The sequence below is a fragment of the Psammomys obesus genome, unplaced genomic scaffold (genome assembly GCF_907164565.1).
Source record: "Psammomys obesus unplaced genomic scaffold, mPsaObe1.curated_primary_1811, whole genome shotgun sequence".
NCBI classification, from domain to species: Eukaryota; Metazoa; Chordata; class Mammalia; order Rodentia; family Muridae; genus Psammomys; species Psammomys obesus.
Window position 1 is genome coordinate 24,839,653 of NW_026585504.1, and position 27,670 is coordinate 24,867,322.

Below are 27,670 nucleotides of genomic sequence, written 5' to 3' on the forward strand. Positions count from 1 at the left end.
AATCAATAAATTTAATACTCCATATAAATAGAGTAAAGGATAGAAACCACATGAAAACCTTATTAGGTTTACAAAAGGCCTTCACAAAATGCAATATTATTTCATGAAGAAATTTCTAGAGGTTATCAAGATATAGATGACATATTTCAATATACTGAAGACAATAAACAGGAAACACATATGCAATAGCATGCAAAATGGAAAAAAGCTAAAATCATTTCCACTAGAACAACGAACAAGACTAGGATGTCCACTCTTTACATTCCCATTCAGTACAGTGCTTGAAGTTGAACTAGAGTAATATGACAAGTAAAGGAGATAAACAGGATAAAACTAAGAAAAGACAATGTCAATAGAATTGTTTACAGATGATATAATTGTGTATATAAAAGACCCTACATACTCCTCCAAGAAAAACCTACAGTAAACAAACACTGTAAAGGATACAAAATTAACACATAAGGAAATAATCATCTTCCCAAATACCAACAACAAGCATATAGAAAAATAGATAAAATAATTCCAGTCATAATAGCATCAAAAATATCTTGGAATAAATCGAATAAATGGAAGGGTTTATCTAATAAAAAATTATGATACTGAAGAAAATACTATAAAAGAAATACCTCCCCTGATCATGGATTGGTATAATTAATATTGTGAAAATGGTCATTTTATGAAAAACAATCTACAGTTTCAATGCAATTCTCATGAAAATTCCAATGAAATTCATCATATAAGTTGAAAAATAATGTTAAATTTAAAAAAAAACCCTCAGAATAATCAAAACAACCTGTAACAATTAAAAAAATGATAAAAGTACCATTATCTGCAATCTCAAATTATACCACAGAACGACAGTAATAAAAACAGCATGGTGCTGGGATAGACAAACATGTTGATCTGAGGAAAAGAACTGAGGATCTGAATATAAGTCCATGTGCCAAGAGCCACCTGATTTTTGAAAAGGCAAAAATACTCACTGGAGAAGAGACAGCATCTTAAACAAATAGTACTTTTCCAACAGGATAGCTACTTCTAGAAATATGAAACTGGATCCTATGCCCCTCCTTGCACAAAACTCAGCTGCAAATGGATCAAGGACCTACTACCCTGAGTCTAATGTAAGAAAATGTAAGGTAATGTGCTGTAAGTCATCGGCACGAAGAGGATTCTACAAACAGAGCCCTGGTGGTGCAGGCATTAAGACCAACAGTTGAAAAGCTGTTGGGGCCTCATGAAACTAACAAGCTTCTGTATAACAAAGGATGCTATCATTTTAATGAAGAAGCAGCCTGAAGAATAGTAAAATACTGTGTCAGATAAGTATCTGATAAAGGGATAGTATATTTAGTTAAAAAATAAAATCCTAAACACCAAAACAATAAAAATAAAAATAAATGACCCAGTAAGAAGTATGTTCCGTTCCCAGTAGTAGATGGCCATCACAAAATAAACTCAATGTTCTTTTCATAGATTTTTTTTCTCATATCACTTTGTTTGGGCATTATTTTTTGCCTGGCTCTTTTCTAACGAGAGATAAAAAGAAGGGTGGGAAGGACCTGATAGAAGTTGGGGGAGGGGAAACTGTGATCAGAATTTGTTGTATGAAAAAGTAAAATAAAATTATAACAGATACAGCTGTGGGTGTGAGGGAAGGGAAAGAATTACCATGGGTGATGAGAATACAAAGCAATACAGCCACTATGAAAATATGTTTTTTCAAGAATCTAGACATCTACATACATACACTAAATGATTAAGGCATTCTACTCTTGGGCATATATTCAAAGACCCTAAATCCTATCACAAGGATACTAGCTCGTCAATATTTACTGTTACTGTACTCAAAAAATGGAAATAACCTAGGTGCCTGTCAAGCATGAATGGATGATAAAAATGTGGTATACTTGCACAATATGATGTTTCAGCTATCTGAGAAAAATGAAATGTGCAAATATATGAATGGATCTGGAAACAATTGTTTGAGTGAGGTAACCAAGGCCAGAAAGACCAATACCAGATGCTTTCTCTCATATGTAGATTCTATCTTTGATTCTTTGAAATACCTGTTGAGCCTAGAAAACTAGCAAGGGACCATGCAGAAAGAAATGATTTTAAGGAAGCACAGATAGACATGTGATATAAAGGGAAAGGGGGAGATAGTAGAACAGAAAATATTAAATGGAGGTAGGGATAGGAAGGCAGGTGAAGGAAAAGAAACAGAGATAACTAACACTAAGGTCTTTGGAAAAGCCACACAGAAACCCTACTTTGATAGGAGCTTTCTAAAATACACACACACACGCACACACACACACACATGAAATGAGTTTAAATGAGAGAAAGATAATATCCCAACATACACTACCAAATAAAAACCCCAGTACAAGAAATGAAAAACTTTTTTTGTTGTTGGTAACCAGTGGGGTAACAAGATATTACCATTGCTCTTACTTACCCTCCAGAATGCGGCGGTAAGAGTTTATTGCTAAAGATACCACATAGTTGAGCAGTAGGACGTGGAGAAGTCAAGCTGGTACTAACCTAAAAGCTTCATAGTGCTACAAGTGCCTCATGGTTAGTTCCTCAACTGCTTTAAGGTATTATACACACTACCAAAGAATAAAAACAGTCATCAGTCTTAATCAGATATGAACCCTGTAAACTACAATAGCAACTTCCTGACAAAGCATGCCCACAGGTGTGACACTGATACAAATGTTATGGCAGAAACAAACCACTTTCTGATTGGATTTAAAACCGTACTTTGAGAGTCTATCTCAAGCCAATCAGAACAGCTTTATTGAGAAATCAAGAGACAAATCCTGGTACAGTTGTGGGATAGGAGGAAACTTTATACCTTTGTAAACTACTCTAGTGATAGTGGGAACCAATATGAGAATTCTTTAAAAAAAATAGAAATAGAAACTATATATGTTTAATTTATACCACTCTTAGGCATACAAATGAAAGATTCTAAGTCAATAAACCACAGAAGCATGCGCATGGCATAAGTAGCAAGAGCACAATGGGAGTTATTTGATATTTTCCATAAATGAAATATCTTTTTCTGCATCTTTGCCACAATTAACCTGATTTTCTGTAATAGCTAAGAAGAAGGCTATATGGTTTAAAAGGATAAAGGAAAAAATCCAAACAATTAGGTTTATTTTTCTACTTCCAGAAGAACATAGCAACAAATATTTACTGCAACTCTACAGTGTACCCAGACTGGTCTCTGGCTGACAGGTTTCTGACTGGAGGTCAGGGATAAAGCTTGAGAACAATGATAAAATGCCGGGTCTTATACGCTAGCTTCAGTTGTCAAGTATTACAATTAGGAAATTTGTTAAGAATTCTGAATCTATGAGCTGTTTAAAAGTAAGGAAATATTCATGATAACTTCCTGTTTTCGTTGTGGAGATGTAAAAAGAGAATGAGTTACCTTAGACATAATATAAAAAGCCAGACAAATTCCGAGTGTACAGTTTACAATCAAATTCCACAACCCTAAGGTCCTCAAGCATTCTAATTAAGTAGGATCTTCCTGAATTTTGGCGTTTGGTATTCTGACTAGATACAGAGCTGGCCATCTTTCCAAGAAGCAGTAAGGAAAAATGCAAGGCTGGAAAGAATCAAGTAGAAAAGACAATGAAGTGTAAGAAGAATTCAGAAGAGACACAGTGACTAGCTGGGTGGCCTGTCCCTAATAAATATCACTGAGAACTGGAAAACCGCCTACGAGTGGGAAGTGAGCACCAAGATGAATAGCTGAATTAAGAAAGACAGGAAGAATGTTAAGTTCTTCTCCACATGGGATCTTGACTAGATGGGATCTTTTTTTTTTTTTTAAATGGAGTAAGTGACTGCCTACTGTCAGTCAGCCCCTTCTGCCAGATCTTCCTAAGAAAAACTACTGAAGCTCCATGACAGTGAGTTAAATGCCTACCAGCAAGTCTATTTTCTCTGTAGTTTAAAAACCATTGTTAGCTTCCCGTGAGAAACACAGGAAGAGGAATGAAGGCATTCTACAGGAATTCTGCTTTGTCTCCTGTTAAATAGAGGGGACCTGATTAGATGACTGAGCAAGAGTTGATGTTTTATATTCTGTGAAGCTTATTAGTCTCAATATTACTGAAGAGTATGAAGAAACACAGATCATGGTAGGGAAATGCTGATAGAGGCCAGGAGAGTTAAAAGACAAAGTGAGAAGCTGTGGAGAGCACACTGGTAGTAAATAGCCTGGGAGTGGAGAAATGGCAAAGTCAGAAAGAAAATTTAGAAAAATAAATGAACCTAACCACTTTCAGAAATTTTTTTTTTCCTGAGAGTAAGTTTCATTAAAAAGTAGTATCATTAGTCTTTTCCTCCTGTTAGGTTGCCATGCCCAATTTCAATAATTTTTGCTTTGTCTTATATTTTATTTTGTCATATTTAGTTGTTATCACATAGAAACCTTTTTTTTTTCTAATGAGAGACAGGAAGGGAGTGGATGTAGGAGGGAGGAAAAGTAAGAAGGAACTGAGAGGAGCAGAGGGAGGGGGAGCTATAACCAGGGTACATTAGATGAGAAGAAAAAAAATCTATTGTCAGTAAAAAGAAAGAAAAGTGGTATCATTAAAAAGAAACAAATCACAAATACAAAATTAAATTAAAATATAACTCTAAGTCCTCTGATTGGTCTTTACAGAACGGTGTTGAGGCTAAGATTAGCTGTGTGGTAGATCGCTTGTCTAGCACATGCAAAATCCTGAGTTCAATTTCTAGGATCACAAAGAAAAGAAAAAAAAAATAGAAGGATTTAACTACACCAGTCCACCGAAAGATTGCATGCCTCTTATCATCTATACCAAAAAGTCCTTAACTTCTCTCTCTGTGAAAAAGCAAGGCTTCTTAATAGAAGGAGTTTATTTTTGCTAAAGGAATGTAAGCATCCTAATAAGTATGTGTTTTTATTATAAGTATGAAATGGTATATACTAATATAAAAAAGAATATAGCATTGCATTTTTTCTAATTGTCACATAATAACATTGCAGGATCATGATTCTATGCTTCTATTTAGTCTTCATGACTACCACATAAATGATCCTCAACCATCATGTATTATAATTTGCAAGTAGGCTTTCAAGAAAAACCTGGCTACATGAAATAGTCAAGATATCCAGTAGAAAATGTAATCCAGACAACTCCAAAAATCTTCCTGTACTGATTGATTCACTCAACTCTTTGCCTTCATTTTAATCCAAGAATCTCTATAATTTTTTTCCATGGATCCACTCAATTCTCAGTGACTGAAGACAAGATTTTATTGAGGGGAATTCAATATATTAGCTTGTAAATTGCAAGAGAGTCTATCAGATTGGTAAGTGGATTAGGAAATGGTTTCATAACCACTATCTTAGATTATGAAAATGGGTGTGATAAACTGAAAGAACAGTAGAATGAATCAAGTAAGATGCCATTTCAGTTGGTAAAAGTTGATGAACAAAAGATATTTGACTTTGGCAAGTGAAACCTTAAAGTAGAAGAAATAACTCTTCAAAAACCTGCATGGTTTTCATTATTAAAAGAGGGTTCCCAAGAGAACATAGTAAGAGATATCCATCACCATAACCCACAAATGACGAGATTCTTGCACTAAAAGATGGTGTCGTAAAACAAAGGATCATCCATCTTGTCATTATTTCTTCACATTTTCATGTATTTATTCACTCCATACATGCTAACAAATATAGCTATAATTTGCCAACCTATGTGCCAGGTGCTGCCAGTACTCAAATGAATGAGTCAGCCATGGTCTGTCTCAGAGGTCTGTGCGTTAGCCACAGGGACAGGCTGAAACAGAAACAACAACCAGTTTTCACTCTCACAAACTCTGTGCTATAAAATAAGCCATTAAAAAAAACTGAAATAAAGATTAATGAGACAGACAGACCACTGTGCCCAAATAGAAAAATATTTCTCTGTAGGTGATGATCAACAGAAATGTAAAGAGTTTGAGGGAACATGTTGTCTAAATCGTAATAATAGTTCATATCACAGCTCTAGGACAAAAATAAATAAATAAAGATGTTTGCCTGAAAACCTAAAGACCACAAAGAGGTGGAGCATGGTGGGTAAGGAGGAACCTATGGAGACTGAAGGTTAGAGAATAAGCAAACCCTGAGCCTTTCAGTAAAGAAAGTGCAGTTAATCCAAAGAAAATAAGAAGGTATTGAAGACATTTGGAGAGGTGGCTCAAGCCTGTACTCTCAGCTCTTCTGAGGCTGATGTGGGAGGATTGGCCACCTTCAAGGGCAGCCTGGGCTACATAGTAAGCTCAGATCCCATTTCAAAAAGAAAAGAAAAGAAAAGAAAAGAAACAACACAAACAAAATTCGCTTTGACTACACTGTGGAGAACAGATTAGAGAAAGATTGACAAAGATCAGGTAGGAGACAGTTGTAGCAGTATACACCAGAGAACAGTGAAGCCAGGACCAGCTAAGTAGCAGAGGAGACAAAGAACAGATCTCAGATAGAATGCTGGGAGAGGCTGTGTTCTCAGACCTTGAAGAAGTCAGGAAGAGACAGAGCAACCGTAACTGTAGACTGGAATGATTCCAATCTTTGTAAGCTCTTTCTGACTCCATTACTCTGTGAAAGACAGAAGAAATTCTAGAAAAAAGCACAGGCATGTGAACCAAGTCCCTTGTGAGTTGGAAGCCTGTTTTCCTTTGGTTCACAGGCACAGGCCAGATTTTTCTAAAAAAAATTTTTTTGCAATGAAAGACACTAGGTTGGACCAAATTCCTCCACTGAGTTAATTACTGGCTAGCCACAGGGGGATTGAAATAAAACAGGAGCATGTGGAAGGCATCAAGCTTACAACATGAACATGAGCAGCACTAATGGGAGCAGCCCACTGCCAAGCACCGTCCCCATAATGCTACAAATTAGCCAGAGTCTCGGGCATCCCAGCTCTGCAGCTGCTGCACAGATGTATACTGAGCACTGGGATGGGAGCAGAAAAGGAGGTTGGGGCAGAAAAAAAGATCCGGATCCAACCAGGCATCTTGGCATTTAAGCAAGAGACTACCATTCCAGTCCCCACGGACTAACCAGAAAGGTCTTTTCAGAATGCAGATGTGGTCACATCCTCATTCTCTTCCCAGGCCTTGAACTCTGCAGTGGTTTAGCATTGCTTCCAGGAAGAAGAAACTCTCTAGGGAAGAGACTACATGTAAAGTTAGCATATGTCTTGGCTTGCTTTGGGAGAGTGGAAGTTTATGTGTATTTTGGTAGTTCCTGATACCTTCACTTACTCTCAACAAGTGTAGATGATAAATTACAAAGCCTCTCATGTCCTCATGTTCTTTCTATGGCCGATTGCTCCCTCATCTCCTACCATGAAATCCCATTGGGCTTCTTTTGTTCTTCTAAATCTCCACCTTCCTCTGTCTCATCATCTTTACACAAGCCTCCCACTCTAGCAGACAGTACCACCACGCCCTCCTTCACTATCAGTCTTCCTCCTGGAGATCCTGTGGAAGGGGCTCTCGCTTATGCTGCCTCTAAACTTCAAGGCTGTTCTCCTCCACAGGGCTTATTGGAGTAGCTTCCAGTTTCATTCGGTTTAGTCTTTACATTCGCTTGGATAAATCTTTGATTACTGCTGAACTACTTTTCACATTTAATGAGGGCAATGACATTAAAGGTTTTCATTTAAAGTTGAACTGCCAGACTTTAATTGAGTAAATTAATTAATGGTAAATGAATAAATAACTAATTACTGACTACTCCTGCCAAACAGATGTGCACAAAAGGCTTGTGCTAATATTGAAGGAAAAAAAAAATGATAAGAGGTGGTCTCAGTGAGATCGTTACTGCAAGCTTATTTATTATATATATTGAAGTAACTATAGTAGGTACTGGTTAGCTCCTAAAATTATACCTATCCTGCCAATTAATAATATCAATTAACTGTACTCCTGTTATTTTTTTTCCAAAGGCTTTATTGTCAGCATGGTTTTAATACTTATATTTGAAACTTTCAGGAAACTTCTATGATCTTCTAATAGATTAGATATCCCTACCAAAAAAAGAAAAATTTCAACTCTTAGACATTAGATATTTTGACTTCCAGAAAAACCAACATTTGACACAAAATTTGATTAACAAGTTTAGGTACAAACTAGAAAAGAACTTGCAAGTCAAAAATCAGACAGAACTTTATTTAATGGAGACCAGACCTTTGGTGTGTCTCCTAAGCTGCCTGTGAAGGCAGATCCAAACACCCTCTCAGCACCAGCAAGAAGAAATGGAAGGAGGAAGCAAGTTTCAAGGTGACCATTTTGAAATCCAAAGCTTGTTTGGTTATGTGAAAATATGCATAGAAAATCAATCTCTAGAAAAAAAACTCCCCAGAGTGACAAACTCCTCCAGATGTATGGAACTTTAGCCTATAAATATTTTCTCAAAACTGATCAGTGACGGGTTTTCCAAAATAAGAACATTTATTCCAAGAGACTGTCATTTTTCACTTTAGACAGCAATGTTAAAGTGGATAAGGAGATTGGAAATTGAACCAGAGCTCAGATAGGATAATGTGTTACAAAGGTTTTAAAGAAAATGTCTCCCCAAAGTAAGTATGATGGAAAAATAAACACCGTTTTCCTGGAACAGCATCACAGTAGGTTCTATTCAAGTATTCACATCTCCTAGAGATACATGCTTATACTTTCTAACCCCAGGTCTTCAGGGCCTGTCCCAGGACTGACAATACCTGGTTCTGAAATTTCTTTAAGACCGCCATAATAAATATGCTATTGCTTGCAGGTGGGAAAGGAGGAGAAAAAGTATTTATTGAGTTTCATCTTATTAATCAAAAGCCAACTAGAGAGACACTATAGAGGCCAACCTGCTTCAGGGCAATTAAAAAACATGAGGATGGATAGAGAATGTGTAAACTGAGGATTCTGATAAAACTGTGTTTCCAGGGCTCACCATTTCCCACTCCTAACCATCTGTGTCAAATTTAATTTCAATTTCAGAATGCCCATATAATAATTTCATGTAAAAGTGGTTTAGGTTTTTATTGTACTTAAATATTAGGTTCTTAGATCTGAACTGGAGTGCAAGGCATCCTGCCTGCCTTATTCACATCCTTCTTTGTATTAACTATGAGTCAGGAGACAAAGACAAAACAGCCACTAGAATTCATAGAAATTAATACTGGTATAAGTTCAAGGTTGTATAAAATGTAATCTGGTTCTTGCTAGAGGCAGCATGAGAGAACAACAACTAAGAAGGAGCATTCGGATATTAGATGAAGACGCTGAGGCATGAGCTTTTATCTGGCAGCAGTCTGCAAGTGTTAAATATATGCCAAGTTCCTTATGCATTCAGGAAGTTGTTTCTTGTTTGGATAGATATCCTGTAAATGTTTGATGAAAATGTATACCACTTCAGCCATTATAGAAAATAGTTTAAGAAATCCTTAAAACCTAAAAGTGCAACTACCTAATGATGCATTGGTCCAAGGAGTGGTCCATGCAGTGGTCAAAGGAGTCACTGGAATCAAGACAGATCTACAATTGCATGCTCAGTGCAGCTCTACTCCCAGTCGCTGAGATATAGATTCAATCCATATGTTCATCAATAGATGACTAGTAAATACATAGAAACATAATTGATTTTTATTTAGACACAAACAGAATGAAGCTTTGTCATTTCCAGAAACATTCACAGAACTGGAAGACATTATGCTCCAGACACAGAAAGACAATTTTACCCTATATTCTCACTTCTGCTATGACTGAAGCTAAAAATTCAATCTCAGGGATGTAGAGAATAGAGGAGTGGTTACCAGAGCCTGGAAAACACAAAAGTCTGAAAAGATGAAGAGGGTGTTGGCTAGTGGCTATGGAAGGCAGTTGTATAGCACACTGGAATAACTAGTTGACAATTAATTGAAAACATCAAAACAGCTAGTAAGACAGTACTTTTCACAAATGAATGATAAACATCTGAAATGATAGATGTGCCAATAAACCTGTTCTGATAACATGTATACACATGTTAACATGTTCCATTATACCTCATAAACACATACAATTGCTGTGTGTCAATTATAAATACAGAGATGGAGGTGGGCATGATGGTATAGGCCTTTAATCCCGACATTGAAGAAGTGAAAACAGGCAGATCTCTGTTGTGCTCATTTTTAAACTATTTTATTTGGGGTGTTTTTGCCTCTACCACCCTTACACCAACCCTCTAACCCTAGGTAAGAGAGAAAAGATTAGTGGGGAGAGGTGGTGCAGACCCTTTACTATTTCTGGCTGTTTAAGGTCGATAGGTTCTTTGGGGGGCTATACCAATCTCCGTCAACAGCAAATGCGACAAGCAGTCTCCTTCCAGCTTGTGTTGAAACATTTCTCTCTCTATTTCCTCTAAGCCACCACACCACCCATCTCTAGTCTCTCCAAACTGTCACACCATCTGTCTGTGATCTCTCCAAAGTGCCACCACCTTCTCTTTCTGGGCTCTCATACTTCTATCTCTCAGAGTCCTAGATCATGTTTTTCTCCATGCTGCAAGAGGCAGGCCATTCCCAGCTGGCAAAGACCACCACACAAAGCAAGCAATTATCAGCTGTGGACAGACTAAAACCCTGTACTTGGGATTAAAACAAGAACACATTTATGTAACATAACTGAGTTTTCAAAGAAAGCAAAATTTCCATTACAGATCTCTATGAGTTCAAAGCCAGCTTGATCTACATACTGAGCTCCAGACCAACCAGGGATACATAGTGAGCTTTTGTCTCAAAAAAAAAAAATTAAAAAAAAACAAACAAAAAAAATATATATATATATTACATAAAATGCATATATGGGTAAAAAATAAAAATTTATATATAGATCACATACATATACATACATATAATTTAAAATCCAAGGTGACCAGAATGCTTGCAAATATCCAGTTTCAGAGTCATTGATTGAATAAGCATCTTTTTTTCTGGCCCAGGACCTTAGCAACAAATAGAATCAAGGATATCAATCTAGTTAATCTAGATTCATTTTTTAGTCATTCCCTAAGAGAAGTCAACTTGCTCCTGTGGAATGTGTCACAGCCAGTATGAGTAAAAGTTATTGTTAAAACCGAGACCTTTTTCAAAGTAAAATTGGCAGCATTATCATTTTTCCCCCTGCGGGGTGGGGGGAATGTTAACTTTGAACCATCCCAAGAACTCCAGGTCTTGCCACCTTCCCTGTAAGCATATGTGTTCTCAGTGGATAACTTCCAGTTCACTCTGAATTTCCCAGAAAAGGAAAACAAGTCCAATGATGCTCTCTTCTCAGCCAACTGAAACCAACATGTCCTCGGGCTCGCGTCTGACAACATGCATCAGGTCCTGAAACCACAAACCACATCACCTACCATTACATGAAAAACAAGAAGAGACCTGATATTTACCAGAACAGGCAGACGTTTGCCCCAATGACTAAGTCCATTAGGGAAAGCCACTACCTCCCATCCAGGCTTCCCATGTATTTTCCAAGTGAGTGCAAAGCCTGCTGTAACTATGCTGATGGAGAGCATTTGTGAATAACTGGGTTTAATCTTCTATGACAGACTTTAAAAAAAACATGTTTACTATTTATTATTTTTAATCATGTACTGTATATTAGTCTATGTTTGGGTATGTGCAAATAAGTGCTAATACATGAAGAGGTCAGAGGTACCAGATCTCCACGAAGCTGGAGTTACAGTCAGTTGTGAGCCACCCAACGTGAGTGCTGGCAACTGAACACTGGGTCTTCAGGACCAGTACATGATCATAACTGGTGTGGCATCTCTGCAGATTTTTCCAAAGGGTGGTTTGAGTGAAGAAGACCAATTTTAGCAGTAATGCTTTTGTTTCCTCTCATGATTGTCTATAGGAACTTTAGAAATTCTGCCAAAATGTAGATTCTATTTCAAGGAGTTCTAACAATCTCTGGCAATGTTGACTTTGTGGATAGTGGGATATATAAGGATACCAGCAAGCCCTAGCCACCAAAAATAAGTCAGGAAGGTCCCCAAAGCAAATGGCAACAGGCACAGAGTTGCCTAGGCAAGTGTGTGCCTCCCAGCCTTTCTCTCCTGCCTAGAGAGGTGTACGTCACAGGAGGCAAGTGACGCTGACACAGGGAACCAAGGAAGAAAGAGAGCTCTCAGTAGTAATCAAGGTACAAAGAAGATCAAACAAGGTCTAAATGGTTCCAGGAAAAGATGGCCACACTCTGGCAATTTTGAAGATTACTCAGAATTCAGGCACAGCGAGCGTTGTGGAAAGCGGCCGATAACCCGCCATGCCTCAAGTTTAGTTTCTGCCCACCCGAGGCAGTGGCCCACAAAAAGTTGAAGTGATGGAGGCGACCAAAAGGAGCTAACAGAACTGTGGTGGAAACATCTGTTCTATTGCTACTCAACAAACCATGCCCCAAAGAACTAGAGCCGCAAGTGTTTCTAAGCATCACTCCCATTTTATGAGTTGACTGAGATTTTATGTGTTGTTCTCGGTTGTAATCATGGGCGTGCTAGCAGCCATGTGTCTGTGTGATGGCCCAATGGTAGCTTCAGATGCTGAGTGTCTGCAGAATCTCCACTCTAATTGCTTACATGTTGCTTCTGTAGCCAGAGAAAGTGACCGCAAGAAAACAAGTATTCCAAAAGGCCCAGGTTGGGGTAGATGACCTCTGTGTTTTCTGAGCTAGATGAACATCTTGTTTAGATTCAGCTTCTACTGCTTAATAAAATGAGTTCTCAGAAGAGCCAGGCCTGACGGAACGTGCCTGTAATCCCAGCTCTCACAAGTAGATTCAGCAGGGTCAGAAATCACCAGCCACCACACAAGTTCTTGGTCAGCCTGGGATACATGAGACTTTGTCTTAAACAAAAACAAACAACTCTATCATCTTTTATAAAAAAAAAAAAAAAAAAAAAGGGTTATTTCTTAAATTGTACTGTGTACCTTCATAGGAGCACACAGTGTTTTTTAAAGTTTTTTAAAGATACTATTAGCTATTTATGATCAAGTAACTGGATAAAATCATTCATTAAGAGTTCAAATTTACATTCTTCCAAAATCACTTTGTCAACAGTAAAAAAAAAAAAAAAAAAAAAAAAAAAAGTGCCTTTAGAAGGACACTGCCCTAAGGCGACAGAGCATAGACTTCAGGGTAGGGGGTGAGGCACCTCTCATGGATTCCCATTTCACCAGGGTTACGGTTTTAAGCAGAGGGCTGCTCCCCAGTCTCAATGAGGGAGACCTAGCACCATGGACTGTGCTAGACTGCAGACCCTCTCAGCAGTTCAGGAGGGAGGCTAAGGTCCTGGACTTCTGACAAGCTCCAAGCTAATGTGTAACCTATGCTGCCAGACTGTGGACCACATCTGGAAAGGGAAGCTCTGGAGCCTCTGCCTCAGCCCTTAAAAATAAGTCAAAGTTTCGTACATTTTTCCCATGTGTAATAGTATTCTCCCTACTGTGCTGTGAGTATATCGAGTGACATTGTCACTGCCTCCGTGAACCATATTAAGTTGAAAATGTGTCCTAGTAACTTTATAAGGAATGATATCACTCCTTGACCACACAAGCTATTTGTGGCAACCTGTTCCAAATACAGCCACATGTGGGGCTGTAGGGAAAGAGAGACAGAGACAGAGAAACAGACAGAGACAGAGATATAGAGAAAGACAGAGAGACAGACAGAAAGACAGAGACAGGGCACTGTTCTATGCAAAGAGCAACATTTGGAGGCCCACCAAGAAGTGATGCTCTTGACTGTCTAGGAGGAGCCAAGCTTTTACCACAGGGCTAAAGTCTGGGTGGCCCTTTGGGTTTCTAGTCTGCATAAGCAGCAAAAGAAAAAAGTAACTTTATGATAATTAGCTTGCACAACATCCTTTCAAGGGAGGCATTATTAGAACCATGTAATAGGTGGAGAAATTAGAGATGTGGGGAAGTTATCTTGCTCATGTAAGGCCACCCAAAGTGTCAGGGATGAGAACGAGGTCAAGAGAAACAGGAGACACTTTTTATGTTGAAAGTTCATACACTAGTGCAAAGGCCCATATTATACTCAAAAGAGTAGAAAAGCATACACACACACACACACACACACACACACACACACACAAAACCTCTAGGTAAAGCATATTGATATCTGGTATAATCTGTTACATAATTAAAACATTCACCTAAGACAAATGCTTTCCACATTTGTTATCTCTTGAATGCCTTCTGTCTAGACATGGTACCTTCTCTCTGCCTCTCATCTGTGAAAACCAAGGTAGCAGTGAGACTACTTAATAATTCAGTGAGATGAACAGATGGAGGGAACTTCAGCAAAAGCCAGCCCGTGATGGAGATCACATGTATTAATCACTTTTCTAGACACAGACAGTGCAACACATGGTCTCAATCATGACACAAATTTGCCCATGGCAGGAGCCTCAGACTGGACTTTCCTGTTCTCTGTGATGCTGAAGTGTACTAACCTCAAGAGCAGGCTTTACAAGAGATTCCCTGTCTGAATCCTAAAGATAAGTCTCGTTCCTCTGTATGGCGCTGTACAGGCATGACCTTTTAACTTTGCCAAAACAAATGTTCATAATCATGTACATGACGTGTCCACTTTCATAGACTATTCTTTAATGATCATCATTTTCCTTTTACTCAGCAAGAAGGCAGAATCATAATGAATCGATTTTACAGATGTAGAAGTTAAGACTCTGAGGTAATTCCTTCAAGATCTTACTGATTAATAACAATAATAGTTATTATTACTAACACTTTTTAAAAACCTAATATTGGGCCAAACAAATGAAACTGCTCATATTTTAACATTTTCAACTTACCAAAAAAAAAAAAAAATCCTCCTAGCACTAAGGAGGTTGTTTCAAAGAACCAATGAACAAAAGCACCTTTATATTATACAAACTAAATGTTAAACGTATTATGCATTTCATTCTTAATACATTCACATTCTACCATGAAGGGGAATGAAGGCTCAGAGCTAAAAATACCTGGAAAAATCAGACTGGGGAGTTGAAAGTTAAACCCAGGATTATATAACTCGAGCATTCATACCAGGAGAGACTCTACCACGCATGGCTTCTCTAACATGTTACCAGCCTTGTTTTATGGCTCTGTCCTGAAACATGCTCAATAAAGAATTCATACAAGTTATGTTCCTTGTCCATGATAGCTGTCTAAGGGAGAGAAGTTGTCTGCATAGGAAAGATGAGAAAATGAAGGTCCACCATAGTACATTCTTTTCTTGTTGCTCTAACACAGTACCAGGGAAAAGACAAGGCTTTCTTTGGCTCCACCATCCACCAAGGCAGAGACATCACGCCAACAGGACCATGAGGTTGCTGCTGACACTGATCTGCAGTCAGGAAGGAGAGAGCAACCATCAAGTGAGGTTGAACTATAAGACCTCAAGGCCCACTCTGTGGCATAGTTCCTCTAATAAGGCTGCGACTCTTAAACATTGCTACTATCCGAGCCATCAGCACCAACTAGTTTACCACGTGTTCAAACATGAGCCCATATGGGACAGACTATAGTCAAACCAAAGCACCCAAAAGTCAGACTTAGTGAAAGTCACACATCTATTAAGTCTCGGAGCTGGTATTCAAGACCAAGCTATTGATCAGCTTCGCTCTGTGCCTTTCACAATTACATCTCTTGGGGCTCTCTTAGAACTTCCAAAATCAGGGTGACTTCCCAGTACAAATTAGTCATGACTTCTTGAAGGGGAATGACAGCTGTTGGGGGCTTCTGACCATCTTCATCCGAGTTCCCATGCGGAGAAGCTTAGGATCACAGGACTCATTGTTCTTCTTCCCATCCCAGTTTACTTTCTCTTTTAACATGTTACATCAATATCCTTGTAACTCCTTGCCCAGAGGTCTGTTCTGTCAGTTTAAACCCAAAGTGGTGATTGTAGTCATGTTCTATAGAGAGGAAAAACTTATTTCTGAGACACACATTCTGCAGAGAGCTCAGAGCAACAGCCAAAATGAGACACATCCATAGGACAACCAACAATAAAAGCCTCTACTTAAAATCGATCTGAGGATGAGAAGAAAACGTTTCATCACCCTTTGTAATTTGCTCAAAAATAGGTACACTGTCAGGGTGCTGACTTTGTCTGGGGATCCAGGAACAGGGTTCCAGTAGATCTTCTGCCTTAACCATTACATTCACACGGGGTGAAGGCCATGCCACTAAATGTAAGTTGGGAGGGTTACATTGCCTGCCTGTCCATCCATCAGCAATTCAGAAACTTCATCTTTACAATCTTCACTTATTTTCTAAAATGTGTGTTTTTTGTTTTTTTTTATCCCTATAAACCAAACCGAACAAAAAATAACAGAAACCAAATGCCAGGGAATGAAAGCCAAGGCAAACACATGTGAGCCCTGAAATAACAGGAGATACTGTGGTCACATCTGACCTTCTGAACTCTGCTCTGAAGTAGAGAAAAATCAGCTCTTTTGCCACTGCCTAGGAGTGTGTGGGAATAGCTTAGTTGTAATTCAGAAGACTGTAAGCTGAGAATGATCACCTTTTTTAACTGAAAGGACTCAGCCAAAGCACCAAAAATAATACCATGCTGAGCAATGGTATTTTTTTTTCATGACTGCCCTTCACCTCTGTGATAAGGATAAACTCAGAATCAGTTGATCCGTATGTATCAGACTATGAGTAGCTAAGACCTTCTTAGCTTTTTATTCTGAGCACACCAATAAGTAAGTGCAGTGTAGCACAGAACATAGCAGTGTGCAAATTATAAATGTGAAAAGGTTACATGATGACACTGTGCCTGAGGGGAGAACAGAGAAAGCTCCAGCATTTCATGATAACCAAGTTACTCCTCAGGAATAAGGCAACATCAGACCTGCTGATTACATTCTATGAGATAATGATGGCTCCAGGCTTGAGAAATTAAAACATTTTACCAGAATTTGCCTCATCACCAGGAAAAAAACCACAAGCTACAAAGACATGCAAAAGAAGACTTGCTCTCATGGAAGAGGGGTTCATGTGAAGTAAATGTGAAGTTGTCCTCAGAATGAAACATTCAAGGCTGGAGAGATGGCTCTGTACTTAAGAGCACATACTTGTTCTTCCAAGAGACAGTATGGAGAAGGAGGAGGGGCTTTTTCCTTCCAGGACATGGGTTGAATAGGAAGGTCAGCTGAGTGCTTTCTCTCCCTCTCTGAGCTAGCAAGTTTTCACCCCAGCATCTGGCTCCTGAGTCTTCATTGGTAAAATTGAATGATTGGGATTTTGTTTAACAACAAAACACATGTACACACGTGCGCGCACACACACACAGCCCTGTAATGTGTTCTCTTCTCTTGGCCCAGTGATATTATGCAAAAAAACAATTTCCGGAGGCAAACTCTTAACTATGTTTCAGTGAGGGGACCAGTATTCTGACAAGTATCTTGCCCACAACCAAGTTCTTAGCACAAGGGAGATTTATTTGCCTCAGAGGGACAAATGGTGGGGAATAAGAGACAAAGACAGAAGAAAGAGGACAAGGAAGAAAAGTGAGGGAACAAGAGAGAGGGGCTAGAGAGATTTGCCCAGAGGGACAAAGGACTACTTCTGGATAGAGAAGTGACAGACAAAGGCAAATGGCAGTTTATAAAGAGACAGGAGGAATACCTGTATTAGAATGAGATATTTAATTTTAATTGGGTATGTTAATTAAGGTGGCCAAAAGGGGACTTTTGATTGCTGAGCTTCAACACTTTGATAGCTGGACATTGGTAGTCAGCCTCAGGAATAGGAAGTGGCCAAGTAAGAAATCAGACCTTGATTAGCTTTGTAAATGCAACCTAATGATTTTTAGCAAGGACATTTGCACTATCCCCTTTGGATAGAGTCCCTTCATTCAGGGACCACTGAGATGACACCTTTTACAAGAGACATTGATGGATGCCTGCAGGCTGGTTGGCACCCTCCACAGGATTGCCATATGCACCATGAACTGCAACTACTGAATTCAAGACTCTCCCCTGATCTATGAACATTTTGGAGGGTAGAAATTGGTTTCATTTTCCGGGACATCTCAAGCCCACTAACACACTATGCTGATACTGGATTATAGGGACAGATGGGAAACCCTTGCATTAATGAATTAAATGCTTGAATATAATTACCTTGGTGGTGAATAGGGCTAAGTTAGATATATATCCAAAACCAAAAATGTTTCTTTACTGATCTTTTGGGGGTTTTTCTTTTTCTCTCTTTCTTTTATTTATTAGCTCTTCAACTGGGCTTGATTTGTTTTCATTTGTTCGCTTGTTTACTTGCTTGTTTTGTTTTGTTTTTTTCTCTTAAGGAGGAAAGGGTTTATTTCACTAATAGTTTCATATAACAGTTCCTCATCAAAAGCAGTAAGGGCAGGAACTCAAGCAGGGCAGGAACTGGAGAAGTACTGTTTACTGGCTTGCTCTCCATGGCTTGCTCAGGCTGCTTTCTTATAGAACCCAGGACCGCCAGCCTAGGGATGGCACCACCCACAGTGGCAGGGCCCTCCCACATCAATCATTAATGTAGAAAATGTTCTACAGGGTTGATTACAGCCCAATTACGGATGCATTCTCTCAGTTGAGTTCCTCCTCCCAGATGACTCTAGCCTATGTCAAATTGACATAAAATTAGAGAGCACAATTTACCCTTTGTCAACTTGACACACAACACTTTTTAAGACATAACCTTTCCTTTTCTTGGTTCATTCCCCAATATCTTAGATTAGTAAATAGCACAAATATAAAACATACTACAAATGTCAAAGTCCCACAGTCATTACCAATTGTTTGGTACCTTGGTGAGGTATGGTGGTACACGTCTTTAATCCCAGTACTTGGGGGGCAGAAGCAGGCTGATCTCTGTGAGTTCAAGGCCAGCCTGGTCTACAAAGCAAGTCCAGGTGAGCCAGGGTTCTGTTACACACACACACACACACACACACACACACACACACACAAAGTTGATCTCTGTCCAGCTTGAGTCCCATGCCATGAGAGGGAGCCCACTGCTGACACATCCAGGAGGGCCAGCAACCAGTTGCTGGACACCTCAAAGAACTAGGAAAGGACCAAACACAACAGGAAAAAAAGTCAATGAAATGATTCCACTCTGTTACACTCATTGACCACAGACCAGAACCCAGCACAACTGCTACTTGGTCAAACTGTTCTTTGGTCAAAATTTTGCATGGTAGTCCAGCCCATCTTAGAGTTCACTGTGTGATCCAGGTTGGAACTAAAACTCATGGTAATCCTCTGCTTCAGGCTCTGAGTGAGGCGAGTACAAGCAGGAGGTGTCATGCCAGGCTTTACTGATCTTGAAACATACTGATTTATTCTGTTTGTGTTCTAAAAACACGTAACAGTCTCTGTAGGGATTTGTGTTTTGCAGTTTAATGTGTACATCTATTTCAAAGTTGCTGAAGAATCACAGGATGAGTTTGGATACAATTTCCCTGCTCAGCACTGTCTTGGCCTGAGGTGATCCATTGCCTCATGGGTCTAGTCTAATGACTTGTCTTCCAGTTATGTGGACTGTTTCCTTTTGCCTGGTGCCCAAGCATTGTCCTCTCTTGCTGGGACAGCATATTGACCAGATGTTTCTTCCTCAGTGGTCACACTGGGAAACTGAAATTTTGCAAATTGGTGCGTTTATCATGATTGCAGCTTTCTGGTGTCCTTCTCTTTTATTTTTTTTCTCCAAAAGAAAATGTTTCCCTTCATCCATAGAGATGCTTATTAAAAAAAAAAAAAGTGAAAAATCTTGGCATAGTACAGATCCACCTGCCAATGACTAACACTTGAAGGGAAACTTCATTTCTCATTGAGTAAAAGCGACAGACCAGCTTGCTTCCTCAGAAACAACACAGGGTTGTCTCAGTTCCTGGCTCAAATTAAGCCGTGCCACGCTCCGTGCATCAAAATGTTGCTGGGTCTGTTCCCCTCCAGAAAGAAAGAAACAGCACAGTATTCATGAACAGCGCTTTTTTTTTTTTTGTTGTTGTTGCTTGTTTTTTAATTAGCCCAGATGGGATTTGTTACTATCCTTCCTCCAATTCCGTAATAAATCCTTACAATGAAATAACAGATACTTGTTATTCTTGTGCACGCAGAAGCCAGAGGAAGCTGTTCTCAGCACAGAGAAGTAGAAGAGAGGGTTGCTGAGAGGAAAAGATAAGCAAGGCCTGTCAGTTGGAATCTGGTAACCTCTCAACATAGTACCTGGAGCATGGTAAGGAGATGTAATATCTAATTACCAGTAATAAAAGCTCTTGTTGTTAGTGTTTATAGAGAACAGCACTAGTCCATGTAATGAGGCAGAAGTGGGCGTGATATAAAGTTGTACTATGGGGCCGGCAGATCAAAAGGGTTTCCAGTCCATGACCTCATGATGCCACCCACTCCTCCCAACTATAAACCATTACCTAGGGGCCATCTGGAGATAAGTGTTTGGCAGAATTTAAAAATATTGATATTGAGGCTGGCAGATAAGCACCATGCATCTTGCACCTTATGAAGAATTCATTAAAGAAATCAAAGCCTATTGGCAGCCAAGGTCACAGTGGGATACAATCAGCAGACAAAAGAGCCAAACAAAAGAAACAAGTAAGTATTGACTGAGCGTGGAACAGGACCAGGAAAAGGCCATATGTAGTTCAAGGCCTAGATTGTCACTCCAGGGAAAGACTACAAGCCTAAGACCTGCCTGGGCTACAGAGTTTCAATACCAGCTTGGGCAACTTGGTGAAATACTGTTTCAAAAACTAAAAACCTAAAACCATAAACAAACAAACAAATAAAAGAGTAAGAGAGGCTGAAACATAGCTCGGTGGGATGCTGACATAGCACGCACACATCCCTTAGATTAATCCTTCAATCTATGCTATGAATAGAGAGAGAGAGAGAGAAGGGATGGGGCATATGGAGGAGTAGTCTTGTTGATAAAGTCTGACTTCACCTGGGTTGAGCAATGGCCGATCATGCACTCTGGACCTGGCCTAAGATTTATTCCCCAAATCTAGAGTTTAATGGTACTCTCCTATATGATGAGTACTAGAAATACAGAGAAGCCCATACCTTGGATTCGTGCATCATTTCCCTAACGGTGCCTGAAATGTGTTGAAGAATGTAGAGAATAAAATTGAGCTAGTGAACAAAAACGTGACAACCCTGATTATATAACTACTAACTGCTCAGTTTCTAGGTGTTATCTGTCTGCTTATGATTTCAAGGCTGACCACTTGGTGCGGGAAGACAATGTCTCCCATTCTCAGCATTTCTTAATGGCCTATATGTTCTTTGTTTGTGAGTGAGGCCGCTGAGATTCCCCTCTTCTGTGCTGGCATATCTATTGGTGTTGTATTTGCTCAAGTTTGTTTATGCCAAACACACAAAATTATTCAAAAATTTAAATACAAGAGGGTTCCAAGATGGTGGCAACCTGTGTGTACTGTATCTAAGGGGCAGGAGATCAAGAGACTGCAATACCAGTGAGTAAACACGCGGGTGGATCAAAAACACTGACTTTGATGCTTCCCAGATGAGAGGGGACATTCCACAAGTTGGAAGTGATCCGATCTAGCCCCCCGCCCCCATGGCCATCCTCTGCATCCAGGAGTAACAAACTGTGAGCCCACTGTCCTTTCCATATAATCGAAAGTGTGCAAGCACTAGTTCCAGGGTCGCTCTGCTCCAGCAGCCCAGACATTGGATCCATCCTGCTTCCCCAAGGAAAGAGGGTAGCATCTGGATCCCTGGGACAGCATCCCAACCTCCAAACAACAGTTCTACTGCTCCCCCTGTGGAGACCAGGTGGACAATAAAATCATACAGAATCCCGGATCCAAGATGGTGGAGCCTAGACAAATCTGAGTTTCAGGACAGCAGTGTCTGCTAGGCCTGTAAGCCGCAGCTCACCTGCCTTATGAGGCACCAAAGGCCACTGCCCTTCAAGATACCTATGCCTGTGTCCCCTTCATTCAAGGCACTTGCACCTGTGCCCTACCTTCTGAAACACCCGTCCCAGAGTGGCTGCATTCAAAACGCCAGCACCCATTCATGTTCCCCTGGACCTCTCTTTTCAACCAGAAGACTACGCCATAGTCTAGAGATAGGTGGATCCAGTCTTGGTGCAACTCTTCTAGATGTGGAGACCAGCAGGTCCTTATCTCATGATAAAGGCCCGAGAAACACAGCAGGTTCCAGGAACAAACAGCCAAGGCTACAGAAAACAAGATGGCTAAAGGCCAGCATGATAAATCAGGACATCATGGCTCCACCAGAACCCCCCCCCCAAACAATAGACATTCTATTGCATCTGATACACAGGAATGTGACAATAAACCTATGCTTATACAGTTATTAGAGGCCAGTAAAGAGGAAATGAATAAATCTTTCAAAGAAATACAAAACAATAACAACAACAAAACCAAATAGAGGCCATCAAGGAAAGACAGACAAGAAAACACAACCAAACAGGTGAAGGAAATGAGTAAAACTATTCAAGACCTGAAAATGGAATTAGAATCATTAAAGAAAACACAAACCAAGAAAACACTGAAGATGGAAAACTCATAGAAGAGATCAGGAACCACAGAGGTAAGCATCACCAGCAGAATACAAGAGATGGAAGAGAAAATCTCAGATGCTGAAGATACAATTAAAGAAATCTATACATCTCTCAAAGAAAACATTAAAATGGAAAAGTTCCTGACACAAAACATCTAAGAAATCAAAGACAACATGAAAAAGTGAAACCTAAGAATAAATTGGAATAGATGAAAAAGAAAGAAGATTCCAGGCTCCAAAGTCCAGAGAATATCTTCAAGTAAAATCAAAGAAGAAGAAAATTGCCCCAACCTAAAGAAAGAGATGCCCTTAAACATACAAAAGGCTTACAGAACACCAAATAGACTAGACTAGAAAAGAAATTTCTCCTGCCATATAGCCAACATCAAACTAAATGGAGAGAAAGTCAAAGAAATCCCACTAAAATTAGGGACAAGACAGGTTGCTCATTCCCTCCATATCTCTCCAATATAGTACTAGAAGTTCTAGCTAGAGCAATAAGACAACTAAAGGAGATCAAAGAGATACAAATCAGAAAGAAGTTAAAGTATTTTTATTTGCAGATGATATGATAGTATACATAAGCAACCCCAGAAATTTCACCAGCGAACTCCTGAAGCTGATAAACTCCTTCAGCAAAGTGGCTCTACTCAGCAAAGACTCTACCCAGCAGTGTATCAAAGCAGATGCTGAGGCTCATACCCAAACTTTGGGCAGAGTGCAGGGAACCTTATGAAAGAAGGGGGAGACAGAAAGACCTGGTAAGGACAGGAACTCCACAAGGAGACCAACACAACCAAGAAATCTGGGCCCAGAGGTCTTTTCTAAGACTGGTTCTCCAACCAATGACCAGTCATGGAGATGAGACTGTCTCTGACATGAACTCAGTGGCTGGCTCTTTGATCACCTTTCCCTGAGGAGGGAGCAGCCTTGCCAGGCCACAGAGGGGGAGAGTGCAACCAGTCCTGGTGAGACCTGGTAGGATGGGGTCAGATGGAAGGGGAGGGGGACCTACCTTATTGGTGGACTTGGAAAGGGGCATGGAAGGAGAAAAAGGAGGGAGGGTGGGATTGGGAGGGGATGAGGGAGGGGGCTACAGCTGGAATTCAGGGTGGATAAGTGGTAATTAATATTAAAAATTCAAAAAGAAAAAAGTGGCTGTATACAAGATCAATTGAAAAAACTTATGTAGCCCTCCTGCATACAAATGACAAACAGTCTGAAAAATAAATTAGGGAAATCATACCCTTCACAATAGCCACAAATAATATAAAGCATTTAGAGGTAACTCTAACCAAGGAAGTCAAAGACCTGTATGACAAGAACTTCAAATCTCTGAAGAAATAAATTGAAGAAGATAACAGAAGATGAAAAGAACTCCCATGCTCATGGATTGGTAATTTAACACAGTAAAAATGAACATTTTACCAATGGTAATCTACAGATTCAATGCAATACCCATCAAAATACCAATAAAATTTTTTACAGACCTTGAAAGATAAATTTTAAACTTCACATGAAAAAGCAAAAAACTCAGAATAACTGAAACAATCCTATACAATAATAGGACACCTGGAGTTATCTCCATTCCTGACCTCAAGCTATACTACAAAACAATAGTAGTAAAAACTGCATGGCACTGGCATAGAAATAGACCTGTTGATCAATGGAATCGAATTGAAGACCCAGAAATAAACCCACACACCTAGGCACAGCTGATTTTTAACAAAAAAGACAAAGCTATACAATGGGGGGTGGGGGGAAAGATAGTATCTTCAGCAAATGGCACTGGTCTAACTGGACGTCTACACGTAGAAAAAATGCAAATAGAACCATATTTATTGCCCTACACAAAATTCAAGTCTAAGGGGATCAAAGGCCTCAACATAAAACCAAGTACACTGAATCTGCTAGAGGAGAAAGTGGGAAAGAGCCTTGAACTCATTAGCACAGAACACAACTTCCTGAACAGAACAATAACAGCTCAGGCTCTAAGATCTACAATTAATAAATGGGACCTCTTGAAATTAAAAGCTTCTGTAAAGCAAAGGACACTATCAATACAACAAAACAGCAGTCTACAGATTGGGAAAAGGTCTTCACCAATCCTACATCTGACAAAGGGTTAATATCCAGAATATATAAAAACTCAAGAAATTAAACACCAACAAACCAAATATTCCAATTAAAAAATGGGATACAGAAATAAACAGATAATTCTCAATAGAGGAAGATCAAATGTGGAGAAGTACTTTAACACTTGATCAGTATCCTTAGTCATCAGGGAAATGCAAATCAAAATGACCCTGAGATTACATCTTACACCTGTCAGAATGGCTAAGATCAAAAACTCAACTGACAACACATGTTGGCAAGGATGTGGAGAAAGAAAAACCCTTCTCCATTGCTGGTGGGAGTGCAAACTTTTACAGCCACTTTGGAAATCAAGCTAGCACTCTCTCAGAAAACAGGGAATAGTCATACCTCAAGAATACTATTCCTGGGTATATACCAGAAAGATGCTCCACCATATAACAAGGACATTTTCTCAACAATATTCATAGAAGCTTTGTTTGTAATAGCCAAATAACTGGAAACAATCTAGATGTCCCTCAACGAAGGAATGGATACAGAAATTGTAGTATATTTACACAATGGACTAATACTCAACCATTTAAAAAAAAAAAGAGGAAATTATGAAATTTGCAGGCAAATGGATGGAACTGGAAAAGATCATCCTGAGTAAGGTAACAGACCCAGAAAGACACACATTGTATCTACTCACTTATAAGCAGATTTTGGTCATATGGTACAGTAGAAATATAGTACAGTGCAAAGACCCCAAGAACATAAGTGACAAGGAGAACCCAATGTGGCTGAAGAGTGGGAACAAGGTAGAAGAGGGAACACAGAGCGGAGATCAGACTGGGGACAGTATGGGCAGGAGGGCAGAAGGCCTGAAGAGAAAAGAGAAATGTGGCTGGGGGTATCTTTGCCACAAGCTGCAGGCTTAAATCAGAATAGGCCTCTGAGAGGATATGAAGGGGACTCTAGCTAAGACTCCTAGTAGCAGGGGCCATGGAGACTGAAGAGAACACCCTTTATCTAGACAAGCCTCCTAGTGGATGGATAAAATCACCAACCCACCCACAAAAACTTCAACCCATAACTTACCCTACTTACAAGACCTTCAGGGACAAAGAACAGGTAGAGCAGAGATTGAGGAAATGTCCAACCAATGCCAGGCCCAACCCTAATACCCACCCCTGGAAGAAAGCCAGCCCCTATCGTTATTAATGATACTTTGATATGCTTGCAGACAGGAGCCTACCAGAGTTGTTCTCTTAGAGACTACACCCAGCAATGGCTTGAAACAGAAGACTCACAGCCAAATGCTGGGTGGAAGCATAGGGAGTCTATTGGAAAAGAGGAGGGAAGCATAAATGGACCTAGAGATGACAAAGGCTCCATATGAAGACTATCAGAGCCAATCAACCAAGGCCCATATGGACCTATGGAGTCTGAAGCACCAACCAAGGACAACACATGATATGTACCTAGGTCCTCTACTTATAAGTAGTCGATAGGCATCTTTGGCTTCATGTGGGCGCATTAGTTGTGGGAGTGGGGGATATCTCTGACATGGACTACGTTCCCTGCTTTTTGATCACTTCACCTTGATGGGACTGCCCTAACAGGCCATAGGGGAGGAAGACTAACTCAGTCCTCATGTGGGTAGATGAGCCGGATATCTGGGTAGGGAGCTCCCAGGGAATAGGGAAGGGGGAAGCAGGAGGGAGAGTAGGACTGAGAGGAGAGGAGGGAGAGGGCATGACCCAAATGTAAATTGAATTAATTAATGAAAAAGAAAAAATGTAAATACAAAATTCCTACTGTCAAGTACATTTCAAGGAAGACAGTGGCATTCTTCTTAACTATTCTCATCTGGGCTATCTTCCATCCATAATCTTATAAATACTTGCTTTTATTCTTCATCTGGGCCTTTCCACACCACTACTGAAGTCCATCCTCCAGGCCCATGTGGTTCCTTCTCCATGCTAACCCATCACGGCTTCCTCCTCCTCCTCCTCCTCCTCCTCCTCCTCCTCCTCCTCCTCCTCTTCCTCCTTCTCTTCTTCCCATGATTTTCCTCTTCCCAAAGCTCGGGAACCTTAGCTACACCCATCCCATTCTGGCCGGCCCAGGTTTTAGGGCTTTTAATCAACCAATCAGGTATAATGTCTTAGGCAGGTTTACACAACGATATCTGGGCAGTAACCAGATCTTGAGCCCCAGTAATTAGCATCAAATACAAGCATCAGACCAACCCCCAACATGTGCACATGGAAATATGTTAACTCCCACTGTTGACAATAATACCCTCCTGCTTCTCTTTGGACTTTGACAGCTTGCTAGCTTTACAAAGAAGAGGCAGCCTCTCCTTCAAAGACGGTGAGAGAAGGAAACGACTTAGTGTGGAATCTTTAATAGAAGCTTTAACAAGCTGCATATATATATATATATATATTTAGAAAATTTACTACTATTAGGATAGTTCATCTGAACTAAAAAAAAGCACAGACAGTCTTCAGATTCATGTGACCCTAATATTCAGGAATATTTTTTTGAGGAAGAGTGAGTGAGAAAGGAGGGAAATAACGGGAAGTTGGCTGGGCAGGGAGGTTGAGGGAAGGGAAAGTATATGATCAAAATATTTGTATGAAAAAAATTTAGATTAAAGTTAGATTAGATTTAAAAAATAAAAAAATAAATCTTTGCAAGGCATCCTGTATATGAAGTGTATATGAAAACATGTGTTCACTACTTTCTGCAGTACTTGCTTTATTGAATCAAAGACCTATACAGAAGTGGTATCAGGAGTTGTGATTGTACATAATGATTTCTTCTTTTATTAATTTATTTTTTTATATATTTATTTATTACAATGTATTCACTTTGTATCCCCTCTGCAGCCCCCTCCCTCATCTCCTCCTAGTCCCACCCACCCTT

General features: G+C 39.7%; 1 long non-coding RNA gene across 1 annotated transcript in view; it reads right to left on the bottom strand.

Moving 5' to 3' along the window:
* LOC129674814 (uncharacterized) overlaps positions 1-25,881 on the bottom strand; it is a 47,146-nt gene extending 21,265 nt beyond the window's left edge. The window contains exon 1 of the long non-coding RNA XR_008719849.1: positions 25,835-25,881. This is a non-coding gene — a long non-coding RNA (uncharacterized LOC129674814). The remainder of the gene's footprint in view (positions 1-25,834) is intronic.
* Between the last annotated feature and the right edge of the window lie 1,789 nt (positions 25,882-27,670).